The 21,046-nt window shown below is 37.2% G+C and overlaps 1 protein-coding gene across 2 annotated transcripts in view; it reads left to right on the top strand.

Moving 5' to 3' along the window:
* The window catches only part of chrm3b (cholinergic receptor, muscarinic 3b), a 125,061-nt gene that overhangs the window by 15,299 nt on the left and 88,716 nt on the right, over positions 1–21,046 (top strand). For both annotated transcript variants that reach the window (XR_009206389.1, XM_058406804.1), the window contains exon 2: positions 16,369–16,482. The gene's annotated coding sequence lies outside the window, so the exon portion shown is untranslated. The remainder of the gene's footprint in view (positions 1–16,368; positions 16,483–21,046) is intronic.

Here is a 21,046-nt window from a genome sequence, read left to right as displayed (position 1 = left end):
TGTATTCTATTTGTGTGTGTGTGTGTGTGTGGGGGGGGTATTATTATTGCTCTTAGACAACTGTCCATACTTCTAATACTTTTGTAATAATATTGTTAAAAATTTTGCTTTGTTAATCTTTTTTATATACCTATTTCACCTGGGCCTCACCATTAGCACTGGACAAAGAGACAGACAGACAGACAGACAGACAGACAGACAGACAGATAGATAGATAGATAGATAGATAGATAGATAGATAGATAAGATAGACAGATAGATAGATAGATCGATAGATAAGAGAAAGATTTTCATAAAAATGTAATAGAAATTTAAATAGTCTTTTTTATTTTGGGCCAATTCTATCTGTCTGTCTGTCTGTCTGTCTGTATAAATAAACAATTTATAAGCTTCATGGAAATTCTCAAAAAACAAAAAGTCAACAACTAAAACACTTCAATCTTAAATCCTTTTAACAATCGACTGTCAAAATTCATAATTATGAAAGTCCTCAATGAAATTCGTCACCAAATTCTCATTAGCGATCATTGTGATAGCTTTAAAATAACAGATATGATATCCACATGAAGGATACATGATCATTTTGTAAATTATTAAATGTACAAAATCTTTATTTAAGGCACCAGATATCAGTGCTGACCCAGTAGAATTATTTTTTTTGTTTTCCTGATAAATTTTACATAACTCTCCTGCAGCCAAGAAGGTTTTTGGTGCTTGCGTGTGGGTGTGTTAACGTCATATAATTCCTTTGGAATAAAACACATTTTATAAAATTGTATTTCCTGTTTTGGTCCTGTATTTAATGAAAGTCTTTTTAATAGAGTTCTCACAGTAATGACATGAATGCAGCAATACTGTGTTATAACTGTGCTATAATTACAGCGTGGTGTCAGAAAAACACACTGCTGATCATTTCTCTTCAACACTGCAGCCTTCTCAGCCACTTCATGCCAATGTAATAACAACAGACAGTAAGCTGCATGGTCATCTGCAAAACGTACAAAAAAATTGCACTCTGAAATTGTGGGTGACGCACGCCATCCAGCCCTGTGTTCAGTTATTGGTGTTGAATATTAATGAAGAGAGCCATCAGACTAGTGTTTTTAAATTGCCTGCAGCCAGAAATTCATTTTCCTTCTTTAGTTGTAAGTGTTGCTCTCATCCCTCTCGTCACAACCAGCGAGGGAACAGTTTGTTCTCACAGTGGTGCGTCTCTGTGTGTTACTTTGTAGGCTTCCTTATTATAATAATATTTGTAATTACCATTTCCTTTAGCAGATTTCAAAACAAGACTCTTTAGGAAGAATTGTCACAGGTGTGATAAAGGTAATGCAAGACAAATGTATTCCTGGAAAGACACTGTGTTGAGATGATCAAGGGGGAAATGATGATAAGGGAAGAGCTTTGATAGTTGACAGGTATTTAATGACATTCATTCATTTATTATTATTATTATTATTATTATTATTATTATTATTATTATTATTAATAATAATAATCATAAATCAAGTACTACTGCTACTAATTTATTTATTTATTTAGTATAATATAAATATATTATTTAATATAAATTATATAGTGTATTAATATGATATTAATTCAATTAGTATAATATGAATATATATAATACATATACATATGTTCATTAGGGATAAAATAAAATAAGGATAAAATAGTTTAATAATTTAATTTAATAATTTATTTTTTTCTAGTTATTTATTTATTATTTAGTATAATATAAATGTGTTATATAATATAAATTATATAGCGTATTATATAATATTAATTCAGTTAGTATAATATGAATATATATAATACATATACATATGTTCATTAAGGATAAAATAAAATAAGGATAAAATAGTTTAATAATTTAATTTAATAATTTATTTTTTTTTCTATTTATTTATTTATTTATTTATTTATTATTTAGTATAATATAAATGTGTTATATAATATAAATTGTATAGTATATTATATAATATTACTTCAGTTAGTATAATATGAATATATATAATACATATACATATGTTCATTAAGGATAAAATAAAATAAGGATAAAATAGTTTAATAATTTAATTTAATAATTTATTTTTTTTCTATTTATTTATTTATTTATTTATTTATTTATTTATTTATTATTTAGTATAATATAAATGTGTTATATAATATAAATTATATAGTATATTATATAATATTACTTCAGTTAGTATAATATGAATATATTTAATGCATATACGTATGTTCATTAGGGATCAAATAAAATAAGGATAAAATAGTTTAATAATTTAATTTAATAATTTATTTTTATTTCTATTTATTTATTTATTTATTTATTTATTTATTTATTTATTTATTTATTTATTTATTTATTTATCTATTTATCTTTTTCTTTCCCCTCTCCTTTCTCTGTTTATCTTCTTTTGTAGAGCTGCAATGTCCATTGTAAAAGGTGCTATACAAATAAATTGAATTGAATTGAATATACTAGTACTGTATTATATTGTATATAAATAAAGTATAATATAAATAGAATATAATTGTATTAGTTAGTTTATGTTATTTAGTTATTTGTTTAAATAGATTTTAATAAGATTAAAACAAAAAATATCCCCCCCAAAACAAATTATGCTGTTCAAATCGTTTTCTTTCTTTCCTTATTTTTTGACTTTTAAGCCACAAGGACACAGTTGGTCAGAACGGACTTGGCTATTCTGACATCTGTAATAATGCCCAGTTTTACTGTGAAATTGAGTGCAAAGATTCAAACTGCTTCTGCAAGCCGTACATGAGGAGCAAAGACAGAAATCCTTCCTTCTCCCATCCCAAACCTGTGATATTTTTCTGTATCGTGTCATGAGTGCAATTCACAAACTTTGCCCAAGGCAACTTGTATGAAAACGTACACATTTTGCTTATACCATAAAGAATAAGGCATAGTGAGGTGAGCAGGTGTGATGTGACCCTCGGTGAAGCGGTGAATCTGTCAGTGATGACTATTTTGGGGTTATTAAAAATGGACATCACACATTTTGGTGTTTGGTGTTTATTTGTGGAATGTCTGAGAACTAAGCTGCTGTTATTACGTACTTGATACTGACGTGATAAACAGTCATTTCTCACCAGCCTCCCTTTAAGTTAATAAGACAAAAAAAAAAAACGTATCTTGTCACAATATCAAGTGCAACCTCCTCCTCCTCCTGAAGATCATCACTCTACCTGTGTGAAATTTAAGGCTATCACAAACACAGACACTTGAAATGTAGATGCAGATTCAGGCCGTTAAACCGGAACGATCACCAAAATGGAAACAGCTGAAAATAATAGGAACAGATCACAATATTAGGAAGAGTTAACAATCCAGCACATGTTAAAAAGAAGGGTCACAAAAGAGACGTCGTAAGTAATAAAATGAAACAACAAAACTTACTAATTAAACATACTATAAGTGAACAGAAGGATGGTGACTGGGATCAAGGAAGTGCAAATGGTTCATAGGCGTGAGTCCAAGGCGGCCATGTTTGTAGGCATTGGTGAGACAGTGAGGTGTCAGTTCTGGACATCTGTTTTTATGCCACTAAAATGATGACCTTTCTGTTATCCAGCTGCAAAAAGGCATGAAAGGTGAAGGAAATGTAGGCAGCACTGTAATTAGTGTTTTCCTAATAATTCTGATTATTAATCATGTTCCAAAACATGCAGAAATAAGCAGAAAGACTTTTATTCAAGAATTTATGATGTAAGTTAAATATCATCGCATGTCTACTGGGGTATAGAACACCACCTTCTGTGTTTTTCCTGCATGTTTGATGCTTGAAAAAAGTGTGAAGCCTCAACTGCGTTTTTAAAAGATATTGTGTGTTATGAGTTTGGCAAACGAAATGTTTTGCCCTCCTGCTATTCATGAGAGGAAAAAAAATCTCTCAGACCCAATCTTCCGTCGTAGGGTTGGATAAGGTGAGACTCAATTTGTCCGGTTTTGATTTGGAGCTCAAAGTGGTCAGACGTGCGTGTGTATCTCTTCTTCTCAGCACAGATTACTATCCTTCCGGTGTCCTCTAAATCATCTCACTCCAGACCAGGTGAGACATCAGTGAAGGCTGGCTGGATAAGAACAATCATGATTTCAGAACAAAAAATAAGGACAGGACAATCTTGAAAGAGGATCTGTCTGAGCACTTGGCTCATGTCTGGTGGCGGTCTGGATTGTTTTCACTGTCGGCTCGGACCGTATTCTCAGACCTGAGAGGAGTCTTGTAGACCGGAGCTCATTTTGTCCTTAGTGCTTGCTCTGATATTAGTGAACTATGCTACAGAAAATTGACTAATAGTTTCATCATTAATTACTCCAGAATAAAAGTAATTTATACACGCAGACTCGGACAAAAGCATACCAAGGAGCCTCATACATCACAGCTAATGCTGCATCATTAGGATAAATATTTTCGCTAACTAGGCTAATTTCTCAGAGAATAAATCACATGGTTTCTCATGCGGTGTATAAAACAATTCAGTGCAATGTAGACTTCTGAATATTTCTGACATTCTGTAGTTTTTAAAAAGAATAATAAAAAAAAGTCTTTGTAAAGTACAAAGGGAGTTATAAACACAGTGCACTTTAGAATCTAGGTTCTTTTATCCCAGTTAGAGAACCTTAAAAGGGTTTGTGTAGAACTCTATAGCAAAGGGTTTCGGTATTTGAGAGGTTCAAAGAAGAACCAGATGAGAGTTCCTGTCATGAAACCCATCTGAGGACGGTGGACAGGCTGTGTTCTTATTGTAACTTGTGTTTTGGTTTTTGTTTACTAGTTCTTTCCCGTTTTCTGTCGCTGTTTTGTGCAATTTCTCCAGTTTAGCCTCTTGTGTGGTCATGGCATTGAGTCAAAATCATTAAACATTCAGTCTTTGTTAAAGTTTTTCCTTGTTCATAATTCCTGATCTTTGTTTCTGGTAATATGGATTTCTCTGTTTTTTTTTTTTTTTGCTGTCTGGATAGATTTTTTAATAATGCTCTGGATTATGATGATGGTTATTCCCATTTTAAGGGTATAAGGTGGAGGCTTTTCTGACAGGCCCGTGTGGTGTGACGCATCACACTGCTTTTGATTTTCATCTGTCTGAATCTGACAGTGTTTCTCACCTTTCTGTTTCATGTGGTGCAATTCCGAATTCCGGCTCTCGACCATCCAGCACAGGAGGAAGTCATTTTCACTGCTATATTTACTCCTGCTCATTTCATTCAGAAAAACTGACCTAGCTACAAGATTCAGATGGAGTTTGGAAGACACTGTGAGATGATGAGCAGATGTGTTGGTGTCAGAAAACATTTGTAATTTCTTTCTTCTTCTAGTCTTAAAAGAGATGGAACTCAACCTGCACAATTCCAGTTGTAGAAAGATTCTAGTTTGTTCTGGTTTGTTGTTTGTTTCTTCGAAAGCGAGAGATATCAGCCTCTCTGGTTTCCATTCTAAATTTTTCTCCAAATAATATTCTATACCTTCTAACCTCCAGTAATCTAACAAACCAGCACCGGAATGTTCTCAATGTCTCCCACATCACAAATATCACATTTCCCCTTCAAAAGATTCATTCACTGAACATTCATCCCACTTTATGCTGGTTATCATGGTTTAGGTGGAAATGGGACACTAGGTGTGAGATCTGAGTAGGATACACACACATTCACAGCTTGGGGAATTTAGAGTTGCTAGTAAACCCACTGGCATGCTTTGGGGATGTGGGAAGAAACCGGAGAACATGGAAGAAACTCACATGGACTCTCCACACAGACATGAGCTCAAGCCTGAGCCCGGGACCCTGGATCTGTGAGAGAGCAAGCTATAGGCTGAGATACCAGACCGCGAATTCGTCTGTTTAATATTAGGAAATTTAATTAAATTAAAAAACAGTGTCTGAAATGAATGAATGGGGCGAGTGAGTCATGGGTGCACACGCCGTCTCGCCACTGACGCATTACACATAGAGCATTTGTCAGGAACTGACGTACGAGAACAAAAAGATTGCCACGACTGAAATTAACCAGCCGTTAATATTCCTCTGGGAGGGGACACAGCACTCTTGGCACTCTAATATAACGTACTAAACAATATATTGCAATTATTATGCTCAAGCTTTTGGCTATTGCTTCACAAAGTTAAATAAAAAAAATCCAGACGGTCCGTCATTCACAAACGTCCGCAAGAAATGAAGCTTCCACATTAGTAAGAATCCGATAAATACACATAGTGCTCTTCACATCCTGATCTCAATCCTAATTAAGCAATACTGCACAAGTAAGTGTGTTTATAGTAGTCAGTAATTAACCCCCTTTTTTTCTCCCCAGTACATGTTCTGTTTCATTCTGCCGGTGAACTTATGGGACACTTTTAATCAGTGTAAACAAATGAATGATTTTCTGGCTGTGAGTCCGATATCAAATGAGTCAGGATTTCAGTGTGAGATGTGTGTTTTTCCCTCTGTTGGATAACCTTACACAGAATTTTAGTGGGTGAAGAGAAACACCTTCAATTTTAGATGATTATAAACAAACACTTGTCAGAGAGCAGAACTGGGTTTGATTTCAACATTTACCTTGGAGAGAAACATTTCTGTGAAGAAATTTTTTCTATAAAAATATATTGCCCCTAGTAGCCTAGGCAAAATCTGAAAAACTACAGGTTCCTAAAGCCCTGAGTGTCTGTTTTCATCCGACTCATCAACACCACTGTGGAATTTCACATGGCAAAGAAATTCAATGTTGAATACGGGAACAAAATTCCTTTTTTGGCCTCTGGAAAAGAGAGAAACTGTTGAGTAACTGACATTTCAGATACAATATAGTCTAACAGTTTGCTTATTTTTTAGAGGAAATAGATCCTAAAACAGGTTATGCTCACTGTAGCCTGTCAGATAGCCGGCTAGCTAGCTCTCATTAATTTTTTACATTCCTGTTAACGGTGCTTCCGGGGGAACCTGCTTCCCTTCTTCCTCTTCATCTTCGTCTGTTCAAACGAAAATTTCATATTATGTCAGAAACTGTATTTATTAGATGCCATGCCTGCTGATGATGTTGCTAACTCTACTATAGAAACTCTTTCGGTTAGACTGCTGCTAGTAATGGAGTTTTACTTAGCGATTTTTTTACTTAGCAGACAGGTGGACTGTCCGCTGTCCCTTGTGGTTATATTCGATATAAGCATTCGTAATCAGATTAGTGGATAGGAACTAACTGTATAAGGGTCAGGTTTCAAGATTTTTATGTGTTATGTACACAGTTATATAGAGTGTACAACTTAGAATAGTGAACTCCTTACTTACTTAGAGGCTTAATTGATGTGTGATATGTTCCATATAACAACACATATTCTTCTTCAGATATCCCAATGTTGGAAGTTGGGATCAGAGTACAGGGTCAGCCATGATACAGTGTCCCTGGTGCAGAGAGGGTTAAGAGCCTTGCTCGAGTGGCAGCTGGAGCCTGAACAACCCGGAGCCTTAACCACTTGAGCTACCACTGTCCTTTGGAATCTGCCCTAAAGAGATCTGTAAGATGGACATGTTCCTGTTGAGGAGTCCGATGGCCTGAGGTAGAATCTCCATCAGATTTTGTAAGCGCTTGTCTGATTGCAAGAAGCAGAACATACCGTTCCTGGCGTGTGTGGGTGGAATCTTTGGTGATTTTAGCAGCTCTGGTACTGAAGGGTCGAGTGTAGATGTCATTCAGAGACCTGGAGACACTCTCGTTTAGATGCACCGCTCTCTACAGGGGCTTACGTTTCAAGAATGATCAAGAAGCTCGTTTGCTTTAGCGTAATTGTTACTATCACGTCTTTTAGTCATCACCAGAAGTACCTCTTTCATGCCTAATGGTTCTTTCTGTTATCATGCCTCAGCTTTGCTTTGTTATTTTAAATTAGCCACCCTCTCCTAAACAGCTGCAGAGACAGATGTGTGTTCAATAAGGCATGGAGTCAGGATCCACATTGTTTAACATCACTAAGGCTTTACATCTGTCTGCTCTGGATCTCATCAGCTCCTGTTAGACAATGCAGTTCTACAACTCTGCATGACAGAAATCAAATAAATTATGGGTCATTAGTTGTAATTGAAGGTTCTTGACAAATTTATGTATGTAACTTGTTATGCGGTTGGATTGGAAATTGACTCCTCATGTAGTGCACTACCCAGGGCACAAAGTAAAACCTGTTGAGTCATGTCAGATACAGAGTTGTGTCTAATTCCACCCATGTAATTGAAGAGATTTGGGACATGTACGGCTTTTCTGCAGGTCATATCCTCCATCTGGGGTTGATTGGTAGAATCAGCAAGGGTAGCCTTCGCATTTGGCAGAAATTTAAAGGTGGAAAAATGTGCCTAGTAAGCAGTTTTGTGTCTTTAAAGTACAGTTTATTGCATTGTGTTTTGCAAAATCATGCTTACTATGCTGGTCACTATGCTAATACCATCCCACACCTCCCCATACACTCTGAAAAGGATCTGTGTGCAGACATTTTTCTGATTTACGTGAGTTACCGGAAGGTTTTGAGTTCAAGTCCCAGGACAGCCAGAAATCCACTCATCTCTGTGTGAAGGAAGGTTCAGCTCCTTGTCCGTTCTGGTGACATGTCCTGTATGCAGTACACGCTTAATGAATGATATCCTGCTCTTTAGATAATCCTGTTAAGCGGTTTGGCTGAACAGCGAAAGTGGACACATTATGTCCAATCTTCAGGACAGAGACTCAAATAGATGTGGTCTTTTATCACATGTTCAGATCAAATGCTGTTGAAGCTTTTTAGTATATCTTAGGTTATAAACAGCTAGGTGTGGAAAAGATGGTGCATTGTGATTACAATTTGGCAGCCTGGTATATGTGTGCAGTGCACTGAGGGTCTGATAGAAGAATGAGTGACTAGAGAGACAGACAGACAGACAGACATAGATAGACAGATAGAGACACAGACAGACCGATAGATAGATAGGCAGGTAGACAGACAGACAGATAGAGTCACAGATCGACAGACAGACAGACAGATAGAGGCACAGATCGATAGACAGACAGATTCAGTACATTAGCTTGTTTGGGATCGAGCTGAAGGTTAAGCTTCTTGTTCTAAGGATACAAACCTTGTTAGTTTTTCAGTGCTGGGATTTGAACTCATGACCTTCTCATCTCTAAATCATCAAGACTCTTCTGTGTTCTGGTCACTTGGTGGTGGAATGAACTTCCCCTTCATGTCCATTCACCGGCTGTGTTCAAAACCACGTCTGCCTCTTCCAGAAATTCTTAAACTAACACACACACACACAAAAATTGTTGTCTGTGTGCTTTACTTGCTGTTTTTCCTCCTGGAGTTTTTAGCCTGATGCTGTTCTCAGTCTATAAACCAGTATCAATGTATTCATTGACAGAGATTTCAGTAGCACTTCTGTAAGTTGCTCTGGATAGCGGCGTCTGCCCAATGCTGTAAATATAAATCAAAGCCTTATGCACTGAGCCACCAAAACCTGCTCAGCAAGCATAAAGGGATAAAATGTATGCCATGACTTTCTGTAATAAAAAAATGTAATCTTTGGCAAGTCACGGTGGTCCAAGAAAACTTATTAAACTTTTATTAAAAAAATTTCAACTTTGCTGTGGTAATATTACTGTAACTTTGCACTGAGTTGCATCATCTTCTCAACATCACCTCAACTTTGATTATTTTCCCACAACAGCATGAGCACACTGCAAAAAATGGTGTTGTAGTAAAGTGAAAATATCTGGAATATAGTCAAATGTGTCTGGTATTTACTTTAATAAGGTTATGACAAACCAAGTATGATTAGATTATCAAAACCTAATTCTAGACTTTTGTACTCATTACAGGTTTGAGGTTGAGCTTTCTTATAAAGCATTTATTTTTAGAAAGACGCAAAATCATCTACAAGCAGAACATTTGAAATGGATAAAAATGTTTAGAAATATTTTTCATAATTTTATATTTGGTTGCTTGGAATCATATAATACTAAATACTATAATCAATCTGATTATATTCAATATATTTTCACTTTCTCTTCTCATTTCTTGCAGCAGTTTATTCCTGACTTATTGTATAACAGTCTGCAGAAAAGCCCAGGCTTTATTCGATTACAGACAGACAGACAGACAGACAGACAGATAGATAGATAGATAGATAGATAGATAGATAGATAGATAGATAGATAGACAGTAAATATATGAAATGTCTAGAAATATGTTTCAGAATCGTATGTTTGTTTTCTTGGAATCATATAACACTAAATACTAAATAAATCCCACTATATTCTCTTCTGATTTTTTGCAACGTTTTATTCCTGACTTATTGCATAACAGTGTGCAGTGAAGCCCAGGTTTTAGCCAAAAATCACAGAAAATTGCACGTTATTTTAATAGACTTCCATTTTATTTGAAAGTTCTGAGTCTTTAATCTCGGTGACTAGACATGTTGTGTAGTTGAGACACTTTTCTCTACGCTCCGAGATGAAAGGTTGGGTTTTTGGTCAGAGGTAAATTGATTGGATGTGCTCCAGCTGTGTTCTTACGGCGAGGCAGTTCGTATTCTCATATACGTTCAACAGCCACGTCTCCACGTTTTACAGCAATCTTTACATCCAAAACTTTTAATAACGGCCCTCTCGGCAAGCAGAAGGTTAATACCGGCTAATGGCTGGGAAGAGAGTAAAGTAGTAAGTAGTCTTGAAAGGCTATGGGTTCATTGATTTGAAGTGGTTCTTCAGTGAAAACACACCTCACTGATGTACCCTTGACAAAGACCCTGATGAAAATGTATCATCAACAGAATGAATATTTTTAGATATGGCTGTTGTCAGTTTAGCCGCATGGAGAGACGGAATAAAGGGAATCGGATAAGATTCATCCAACACGCTGCTGGCTTTAGTTGCGAGTGTTTCAGTATGCAGTATATCCTGTATATCAATATTTGCTCACTCAATATTTACCATCTGCCATCAAAAAAACTGAGAGTTCAAACAGCTTCCTGTGAAAATTACTTTATCGCTTTCTTTCAAATAAATTCCAGATCAGGGTCAGGAAAGTTAATGAACGTTATACAGGGTGAGATAAAGGTGGCTAAAAATAACAGCACTGTCTTTAAACCTAAGCTTAAATTAAACTTTAGTTGGAGAGACTGGGTATGTGTGTGTGTCATTTGTCTTTTCATTTCTGTGTGTAGAAAGTGATGAAAAGGGTTTTGCTCAGCAGCAGAGGAACATGTGCAGCACTGCAGGGGATTTGAACTCACAGCCTCATCATTAGGAGTCTGATCTACACCCACACTGCATTGTGGGAAGTCGGATTTCCAGCACGATGCAGCTGCGATTAAAGGAATGTCACATTTACACTAAATGCTTTTTGTCCTTTGCATCATTTGTGTTTGTGTGATTCCTGTTACTCCATGCCTAATTTGCATCAGCAACCACAGCAGGGATTACGAAACATTAAAGTCACACCGGATAACCTGGTGATAAATAAATCAGTAGTAAGCTACTTTACTAAGCATCTTAAGATACAACTTAACAACCTCTTTCATAAAATATGGCTGTTACTTAGAGAAAGTAACTTTCTTTCTTTCTTTCTTTCTTTCTTTCTTTCTTTCTTTCTTTCTTTCGATAGATAGATAGATAGATAGATAGATAGATAGACAGACAGACAGACAGACAGATAGATAGATAGATAGATAGATAGACAGACAGACAGACAGACAGATAGACAGACAGACAGAGAATCAGATAGATAGATTGGCAGATTGACTCCCTCCCTCTCTCCCTCCTCTTCTTTCTTTCTTTCTTTCTTTCTTTCTTTCTTTCTTTCTTTCTTTCTTTCTTTCTTTCTTTCTTTCTTTCTTTCTTTCTTTCTTTCTTTCCCTATTAAAAACCTTATTGAATTCAATTAGATTAAATAATATAATCAGTAATAACATATTCATCCTTTCATTTATTCATGATATAAACAAACACATTCGTTCGATCAGATTCGTGAGTTTGAATCCTGACAATGCCACCACCGATGATGCTGACTGTGCTCTCTGTCTCTCTCTCTCTGTCACTCTCTCTCTCTGTCTCTCTCTCTGTCTCTCTCTCTCTGTCTCTCTCTCTCTCTCTCTCTCTCTCTCTCTGTCTCTCTCTCTGTCTCTCTCTCTCTCTGTCTCTCTGTCTCTCTCTCTCTCTCTCTCTCTGTCTCTCTCTCTGTCTCTCTCTCTCTCTCTCTCTGTCTCTCTCTCTCTCTCTGTCTCTCTCTCTCTCTCTCTCTCTCTGTCTCTCTCTCTCTCTGTCTCTCTCTCTCTCTCTGTCTCTCTGTCTCTCTCTCTCTCTCCCTCTCTCTGAGCTCATGTATGTGGATAAGGGTTGGATGACAGTATTATGTTGCGAGGTTGTCCTGATGCAGCATCATTGGCAGATCATAAAGACTGAACAGAAGAGAAGATTAAAGTCTATATAAATGAGCAAACTTTTCCAAGCTCTATGTGCTGGAATATGAAGTATTCAGTCATTCACTGGTAACAGATCTATTATGTGCAGCTGCCTCTGAATGAGCGAGCCGAGCCACTTTTTGTTCTCGTGTTGGCTTTATTTACGTTGCCATGTGTTTCATTTTGATTCATATCACTGATCCTGTATTGGCCACTGGTTGTTGATCTAACGTGTCATGAGTAGTGTCACCTGTTTTGGGATTTCCTTTTGATTAGTCTGTCTGTTTAATCCCTCATGTATTTGTTCAGTTTCTGATTCTTGCTTGTTCACAGTTTTGATAGATCTTGACCTTGATTTCCTGATCTCTACCTGTTTCTGGATTACATTTTTATATTATATTTTCATGCATTTGGACTGTCTGCTTTGTTATTATTGTTATTTAACCTGCACTTGCATCCTACTCCGAGTCTGTGTTCTAACAACAGTGTTATTTCAACCTATAACATGGATGTTTAACCCTCATGTTATCCTCAAACTTAGACATGTTTTGTACTTGGGGTCAATTAGACAACAGCAATTTAAACCTCCAAAATATCCGGGGCAGTGGTGGCTAAAGTGGTTAAGGCTCTGGGTTGTTGATCAGAGGATATGGGTTCAAGCCCCAGCACCACCACCAAGCTCCACTCACAATTGAACAAAGCCCTTAACCCTCTCTGTTCCAGGGATGCTGTATCATAGCTGCCCCTGTGCTCTGACCCCAACTTCCTCAGCTGGGGTATGTGAAGAAAATAATTCCACTGTGCTGTAATATATGTGTGGTGATAATAAAGGCTTCTTGCCCTCAGTTCTTCTTAACCCCCTCCAATAGCCCATTCTCTTAAACACCCAGTATTTCTATTGTGCGGCTATAGAAAGATTAACAAATCACCATAAAATTTCACAAATTGACCTTAAAATGGAAGATTAATCAAATTGATTGTTACAGTGACCTCAGTGAAACACTGATGCCACAAAATGTGTACATGACACATATTTACCTGGTTGTCCCCATTAAATTAAGAAAAGTTATTAAAAACGAAGCAAAAATATATGTTAAACATATTTTAAACATTAAATGGGTGTCAAATTGACCCCAAGAATAACAAAAGGGTTAACTAAATTAGCGCAGATTATTTCATTTTACATAGTAACATCATAGTTACATCTTTACGTATTTATATTTATGCAGTAAGCCGTGTTCCTGTGTTCGCTGGCAGGCTTTTTCCGACAGATTCTGTAGCTGCATTTAGGGAGTTTGGCAGCGTCTGAGTCTGCATTAGAGAGTGAGCTGCAGGATGAGTGCACTTCAGAGGAGAGCGAGCGAGCAGGAACATGCTGATCAAATTTAACTCAATCTTTACCCTCCTAGAAGTGTTGGCGTCAGTGCCGGTGCTGTGCTTTAGCTAAGCAGCTTTCTAAGACTGAATGCGTGTCATAGCAGAATTCAAGTTGTTTACTGGAGCAGTAATACACAGGTCATGATTTAACCGTACATATCCTGTGGGAAATCAGTACATTATATCATTCGGTTATCATACATTATCCATAAATTGCTGATTAGACATGAAAATGTATATTTCAGCATCAAACGTTACGTTTTTCCTCAATTACCTTCAATTAGATAAAGAATATTGTAATAGTGTGGCAGCGCATTTGGTTTGCATTTGTTTAAAAAATTAAACCTCAAAATGAACTTTAGCGCTTATGTGATATTTTAATGGTTACAGAGAGAGTGAAAGTTACAATAATAATAATAATAATAATAATAATAATAATAATAATAATAATAAAACAAGTATAGCAATAGAGGGTGATAAAGTGTCTGCTATACAGATGCAGGTGAAATAATAGAAAAATAAATAAAATAATGCAAGTTTCTCTCATGCTTTTTATTAAAAACATAAACCATGAAATGACAAAATGATCAGATAGTAGCAAAAGATGCTTTAATGGTCACAGTGAACGGGAAAGCTGCACTGCACACCTGCACAAGTGTAATGGATAATAATAATAATAATAATAATAATAATAATAATAATAATAAAAATATGTTGAATATTAAATATGTTACATAATAATAAAACAGGTGTAGCAATAAAGTATGATTAAATAAAGTACCTGCTGTACATAGTCAGTGAAAGTAAATGTAAAATAGAATCTAAATAGAAATAAAATTCCTTCCTTTACAGTGTGCTTGAAGAAGTGAAATCAAAATATAATGTATGTCTGTCAGTGTTGTGAAAAAATCCGTCTTTCCAATACTTTATTCTAGAGATGTATTATAATATATGTATTATGTATATGTGTGTGTGTGTGTGTGTTTATGTATTGTCTGAGAATTTTTTTTCCAATATTTTGTTACTCTGTACATGGACATTTTCCTCTTCTGGCAGAACAAACAAAACTGTGCTACTTTCTATAATGAATAATTGACGACACCAACTCAGTGTTATTTATGGCAAAGACAATACAGCAAGGTGTGTGTATACAGACATAAAGTGTGTTAGGAAGGAGTTTGGGTGAGGAGATGAGGGATGTTCAGTCACTGAATGGCAGCGTTGCTTTGGCAGGACAGTGTAGAGATGGTAATTGAGTAAAGATTAAGATTCATCTTCATGACATAGAAATTGATGGCAGGGAGCAGCCGAGTAAATTAGTTATAACTGGTTTGATTTAAAGACTGTATTTATTTATGTATTTCGTTTTGTTGACCTGCAGTAAATCAACAGAAACATGAAATAGTTTTTAATTTGACAGAAAAGGGTTTTGATTTTAATCAGATATGTTTGGAGCGATGGGTTACTCCAGGGGTGTCCAATCTCATCCAGAAAGGGCCTGATTCCTGATTCCAACTGGCTAATCAACTGATCTTGGCTTTCAGTAGACTCAGGTGTGGCTTCTACTCAGTTGGAATGAAAACCTGCACCCACACCGGCCCTTTGCGGATACGATTGGACACCTCTGGGTTACTCTAAAGGAAATTGTCATTTTTTTGGATGTTTCTCTGTTTTTGCTGCTTCCCACCACTAGCTAGCTCTTCTGTATCAAGAGTAACACATGCTTCCTCCAAGACACAAGACATCAGCCAGCCCTACCTTTTCGAACCGCTGCTCTTGCTGTGTAACACACTCCGAGGAAAGCGCTGTCTGCCCTCTTCTGTATACATGAGTTTACAGATGCCTTTGATTGGTTGGTGTTACTGTGATTGAAAGCAGAGACACAGTATACCCCTTCCCACACACACACACACACACACACACACACACCCTGACCACACGGCCAAATTAGCCGTTTTAGCTTGGCCATGGTTTGGCTGTGACAATATCGAGATTCACATTTTCAAACAGTTCCTTTAAATTTAACGTTTCATAACCTTCCAGCAAAATCACCCCGTAGATTCCGAACAGCTTGGCATAAAATATAATAATTATAATATTCTCTGCATCTGCACAGGAGGGATAAACACTGTTTTTACAAAAGGCTCTAGAAATGAAAACTGCTGTTTCAGAGACAATTATTATTAATTATACAGAGAGGTAATTACAGTAGACAAAAAAATCTATTTCGAGTCAGTGGTCCTGCTATAACGGCGGCTGTGCAGAATCTTTTATTTTTGTTGAAAGTCAGCTTTTAACCGAGGTCAGTTTGTGCTTTGAAACATCTCGAATCTGAAGCTGCATGAAAATCTGAAAAATGACCTTTTGTTCCCTTTTCTTATGACCTTCGAATAAAAGCGTCGTGCTTTATTTCTTGTTAATTTCTAATAGGATTTGTTTAATATTAGAAATATATAACAAGCATGTATTTATCTCAGTGATGATTATTTTCTTATATATAAGCATGAACTGAGTGTTTGTTACGCTTGTTGTTTTGTCCAGGTCATGCGTGTGATGTGTATCAGTGAGGACGGTGTGTAAAGGAGAAGTGGGCTGGACGCTGGCGAACTGGACGCTGCTGAGGCGGGACTCTGTAGATGTCACCCTCTACTTCAGGTAGGTCCATCTCCTCTGTCCCGTGGCCGCTTCACCTTTTCTGCCAGCAGACAGGTTTTCAGCAGCAGTTTCCGTCTCTGTTTTCATTTTCAGCTGTGAGAGAGTCACATACTTAAAGAAAGATATCTCTGGTGAGATAGAATGCTCAAACCGTGCTAAAGAAGAAACAAGATTTTAATCCAGACCACTCCAAATAACAATATGATGCACTCATTCAATCAAAAAAGCAAAGTGTGGAATGTTGGACACTTTATGCCCTCGACACTTGCAGCTTTACTTACCGACGACAACAAATGTCGACATCTTACAAATGTTTTTTAAATTAGCCCGTGTTGTGTGATTTAATTTTCACCATGTATTCTGCTAAAGCTAGGGCGTCACATTACATGCATTTGATATCATTTGCTATCGGCTGTTAAACGACACATTACTTCATTGTTCCTTTTGAGGTGATACGACCGTTCTTAAATACACTAGATGGTACGGTACATAGTGCACTAGTGTAGCAAGTCATTTGGGACGCAGCTAGAAACTCATTCTGTATGCAGGAACCATGCATGGGGTTGATTATAGGGGTTAATAAATCGATAGTTCTCTTCATTTTCACTCGCTAATCCAAAATCCGTGTCAGGAAATAGAGGCCAAGGTGGATACAGTGATAGATTTATATTTTATTAAGTGCAAAAAACAAGCAACTGTACACTATGGATACAAGGAATTCCAGGTAGACACAAAACTATGAGTGAGACGACAGCAAGAAAAGCTTGACCATGAAACATCCAGAAACCAGGAGTTAAGGATAAAATATACTGATAAGAGGTGACATGGAACAGCGGTGAATGTTTATTAGGGACATGTGATCTTCTGGGGCTGTTGGATAACCTTCACTACCGTTCAAATCTTCCTTGTTTTCCAAAGGAAACCTGAATCCAATGATTTTTAAAGAGGGCCCATTATCAGCAACCCTCAGTCCTCTGTTTCAGTCTCATGTTATTTTCATTAATCCTTAAAGTTAATCATTTTATTGATTATCAGAGAAACATGTTGTAATTGTTCTAGCGCAGCTGAAAACTGTTGTAGTGATTAAGGAAGCAATAAAAGTGGCCTTTTTAGGTTAGTTTAGTTTCTGGAGCATCAGGAGTTGTGACTCAAAATGATCAGAAAGAAAGAGGTTTCTTACTACCTTCATAGAACCTCACAAACTGCTGGAAAACGAGGAAATTTCCATGTGATCCCGAACTTTTGAATGGTTGCGTTAAAAGTATTTTGTGTTTCATTTCTGACCCTCGCAGAACTTTTGTGTTTGAATTGGGTAAAAGTTCTACTCCTTGGATAGTGCGTAGTGCACAATACATCTACTACTTCTACAAACTCAGCATTCACTGCTCAGGATATACCACAGCGTATATAAATATAAATAAACTATAGTTTAATGAGCACTAAAGGAAACAGGTACTTGTTATTGTTGCATCGAATGCAGCCGAATGCTTGTCGGATACTTCTTCAGGCTTTGTGCTATCAGGTTGCTAGGCAGTTTGTAACGTTCAGATAGTTTATGTAACAGTGTGTCACGATGAATGCATTTCCTGAGCTCACGCTGTCTGAATTCAGGCTCATTTTCCTGCTGCTCTATAGACATTTCGGTGTCTGTATCGTAAACTTAGTGATTTCAGATGCAGCAAAAGATACACTATATTGCCAAAAGTATTCGCTCACCCATCCAAATAATCAGAATCAGGTGTTCCAATCACTTCCATGGTCACAGGTGTATAAAATCAAGCACCTAGGCATGCAGACTGTTTTTACAAACATTTGTGAAAGAATGGGTCGCTCTCAGGAGCTCAGTGAATTCCAGCGTGGAACTGTGATAGGATGCCACCTGTGCAACAAATCCAGTCGTGAAATTTCCTCACTCCTAAATATTCCACAGTCAACTGTCAGCTGTATTATAAGAACATGGAAGTGTTTGGGAACGACAGCAACTCAGCCACGAAGTGGTAGGCCACGTAAACTGACGGAGCGGGGTCAGCGGATGCTGAGGCGCATAGTGCGAAGAGGTCGCCAACTTTCTGCAGAGTCAATCGCTACAGACCTCCAAACTTCATGTGGCCTTCAGATTAGCTCAAGAACAGTGCGCAGAGAGCTTCATGGAATGGGTTTCCATGGCCGAGCAGCTGCATCTAAGCCATACATCACCAAGTGCAATGCAAAGCGTCGGATGCAGTGGTGTAAAGCACGCCGCCACTGGACTCTAGAGCAGTGGAGACGCGTTCTCTGGAGTGACGAATCGCGCTTCTCCATCTGGCAATCTGATGGACGAGTCTGGGTTTGGCAGTTGCCAGGAGAACGGTACTTGTCTGACTGCATTGTGCCAAGTGTAAAGTTTGGTGGAGGGGGGATTATGGTGTGGGGTTGTTTTTCAGGAGCTGGGCTTGGCCCCTTAGTTCCAGTGAAAGGAACTCTGAATGCTTCAGCATACCAAGACATTTTGGACAATTCCATGCTCCCAACTTTGTGGGAACAGTTTGGAGCTGGCCCCTTCCTCTTCCAACATGACTGTGCTCCAGTGACCAAAGCAAGGTCCATAAAGACATGGATGACAGAGTCTGGTGTGGATGAACTTGACTGGCCTGCACAGAGTCCTGACCTCAACCCGATAGAACACCTTTGGGATGAATTAGAGCGGAGACTGAGAGCCAGGCCTTCTCGTCCAACATCAGTGTGTGACCTCACAAATGCGCTTCTGGAAGAATGGTCAAAAATTCCCATAAACACACTCCTAAACCTTGTGGACAGCCTTCCCAGAAGAGTTGAAGCTGTTATAGCTGCAAAGGGTGGACCGACGTCATATTGAACCCTATGGATTAGGAATGGGATGTCACTTAAGTTCATATGCGAGTCAAGGCAGGTGAGCGAATACTTTTGGCAATATAGTGTATATTCTCAGATATACTACGACGCAAACACGATCAATTGCTGATGGATGAATGATTGATTAATACATGGTATAATACACAACGTTTCAAAGATCAGCAGTTTAACATCTTAGTCTGACTTTTACTCACTAGTTTTCAAAAAGCAGAAGCACATTAACACGTCGTGAGATAAAGCAGAGTACCGGGGCTTATTTTTTCCACTTGCACTAAAGTGGGTGATCTGCTTTCTGAAAGAAATCACATAGCAAGCATAACTCATACTTACTGCGCTTTAGGGAACGTCAGAGGCTAAATATTTGGTCAGAGTGATGGCAAAGCCGTAGGTCCAAAAAAAATCCGAACTAAATCTGTAGAGGTGGAGCAACACGGCAGAGCTGTAGAGTATAAACACCTGCGTCTGCTTTCTCTCAAGTCATAGGTCACTTCCACCTCATTAGTAAGAATTACCAGCTTAGGAGAGAGATATAAACAGAAAGGAATGTAAAAAAAATATTGCATTTCACATCTGATTTGAATATGTTCCTGTGTTTTAATAGTTCTGTGAATTGTTTTGGGCCAGAACCATCACATTGTCCACTGTACAGTATAAAAGAAATTCCAGTTGCGAAAGACTATAGAAGTTCTTCTGATTTTTGTTTTTACTCTTTATTTTAAAGATAATTGTTTACAGAGAGCTGTCTGTGATTGGCTAGGACAGGCTGTGTGAGGGATATCTGTGAATTTGCCAGGATTTAATGTCATAGTTACTCAGTTCCCATTGCAAAATCTGAGTTATTTTTTTCTTTATTCAGAATGTGCAACCTCTCCAACACGGTTTTGCTAGCATTAGCCATGTAGCTCCCGCTCACGTTGTTGCTGTCGAGTTGTTTCTTCCTCGTCCCAATGATTCATGATCGTGATATTCCTTTTTGCTTTTATTATTTTTTTTCCCACAACAATAATCTTCTAAACCCTCAGGACTGTGTTGTTGCCTTTTCTTAAATTCGGCTGTTGCCATGGTGACAAAATGACACTGGCTCCAAGCTCTCGTATCGTCGGTTTCCTGGCTTCACTCCAGCAGCCTTTTATACTGGAACAGAACTGTATTTAGTGTATTAATTATTGCATTTTTTTTTAACAGAAAAGTATGAAATGGTTGATTATTATGGCTGTGTTTAAGAAGGTTAATGGGTCAAAATCTATATGAATATCGAAACAATCACATAGACCTTACTGCAATTATAGCGGTCATAATCCAACAAAGGTGCAATAAAATTCTTTCACTTCTACTAATAAAAGGGATGATATATAAAAATGATAAAAACAAACATACAATGGATTAAGCTCTGCCTCAAGTGCATTAAATCACTGGAAAAGAAACCTCAGCTCCAGACTGCTTGTTTGGATACGAGTCCCTTGATGCTCTGCGGGTCACCATAGAACCCTGAAAATGGAGCTTTGTGAAAGAAGTAGAGAAACGCTCAAAAGACGAATCTGCGTAACCATTAGAGACTATTCTTTAATCTTTACTAATGCTCCTTCAAAATACTACTAAAAAAAACAACTAATAACAATTATTCAAAAAATGGGGATGAATGATGATGAAAAATAATGTTATTATAGTAAAATAATAATAATAAAAAAATTAA

The sequence above is a fragment of the Hemibagrus wyckioides genome, linkage group LG13 (assembly GCF_019097595.1).
Source record: "Hemibagrus wyckioides isolate EC202008001 linkage group LG13, SWU_Hwy_1.0, whole genome shotgun sequence".
Lineage (NCBI taxonomy): Eukaryota > Metazoa > Chordata > Actinopteri > Siluriformes > Bagridae > Hemibagrus > Hemibagrus wyckioides.
Note: the sequence above shows the minus strand (reverse complement) of the source record. Positions and strands in the feature narration are given on the sequence as shown.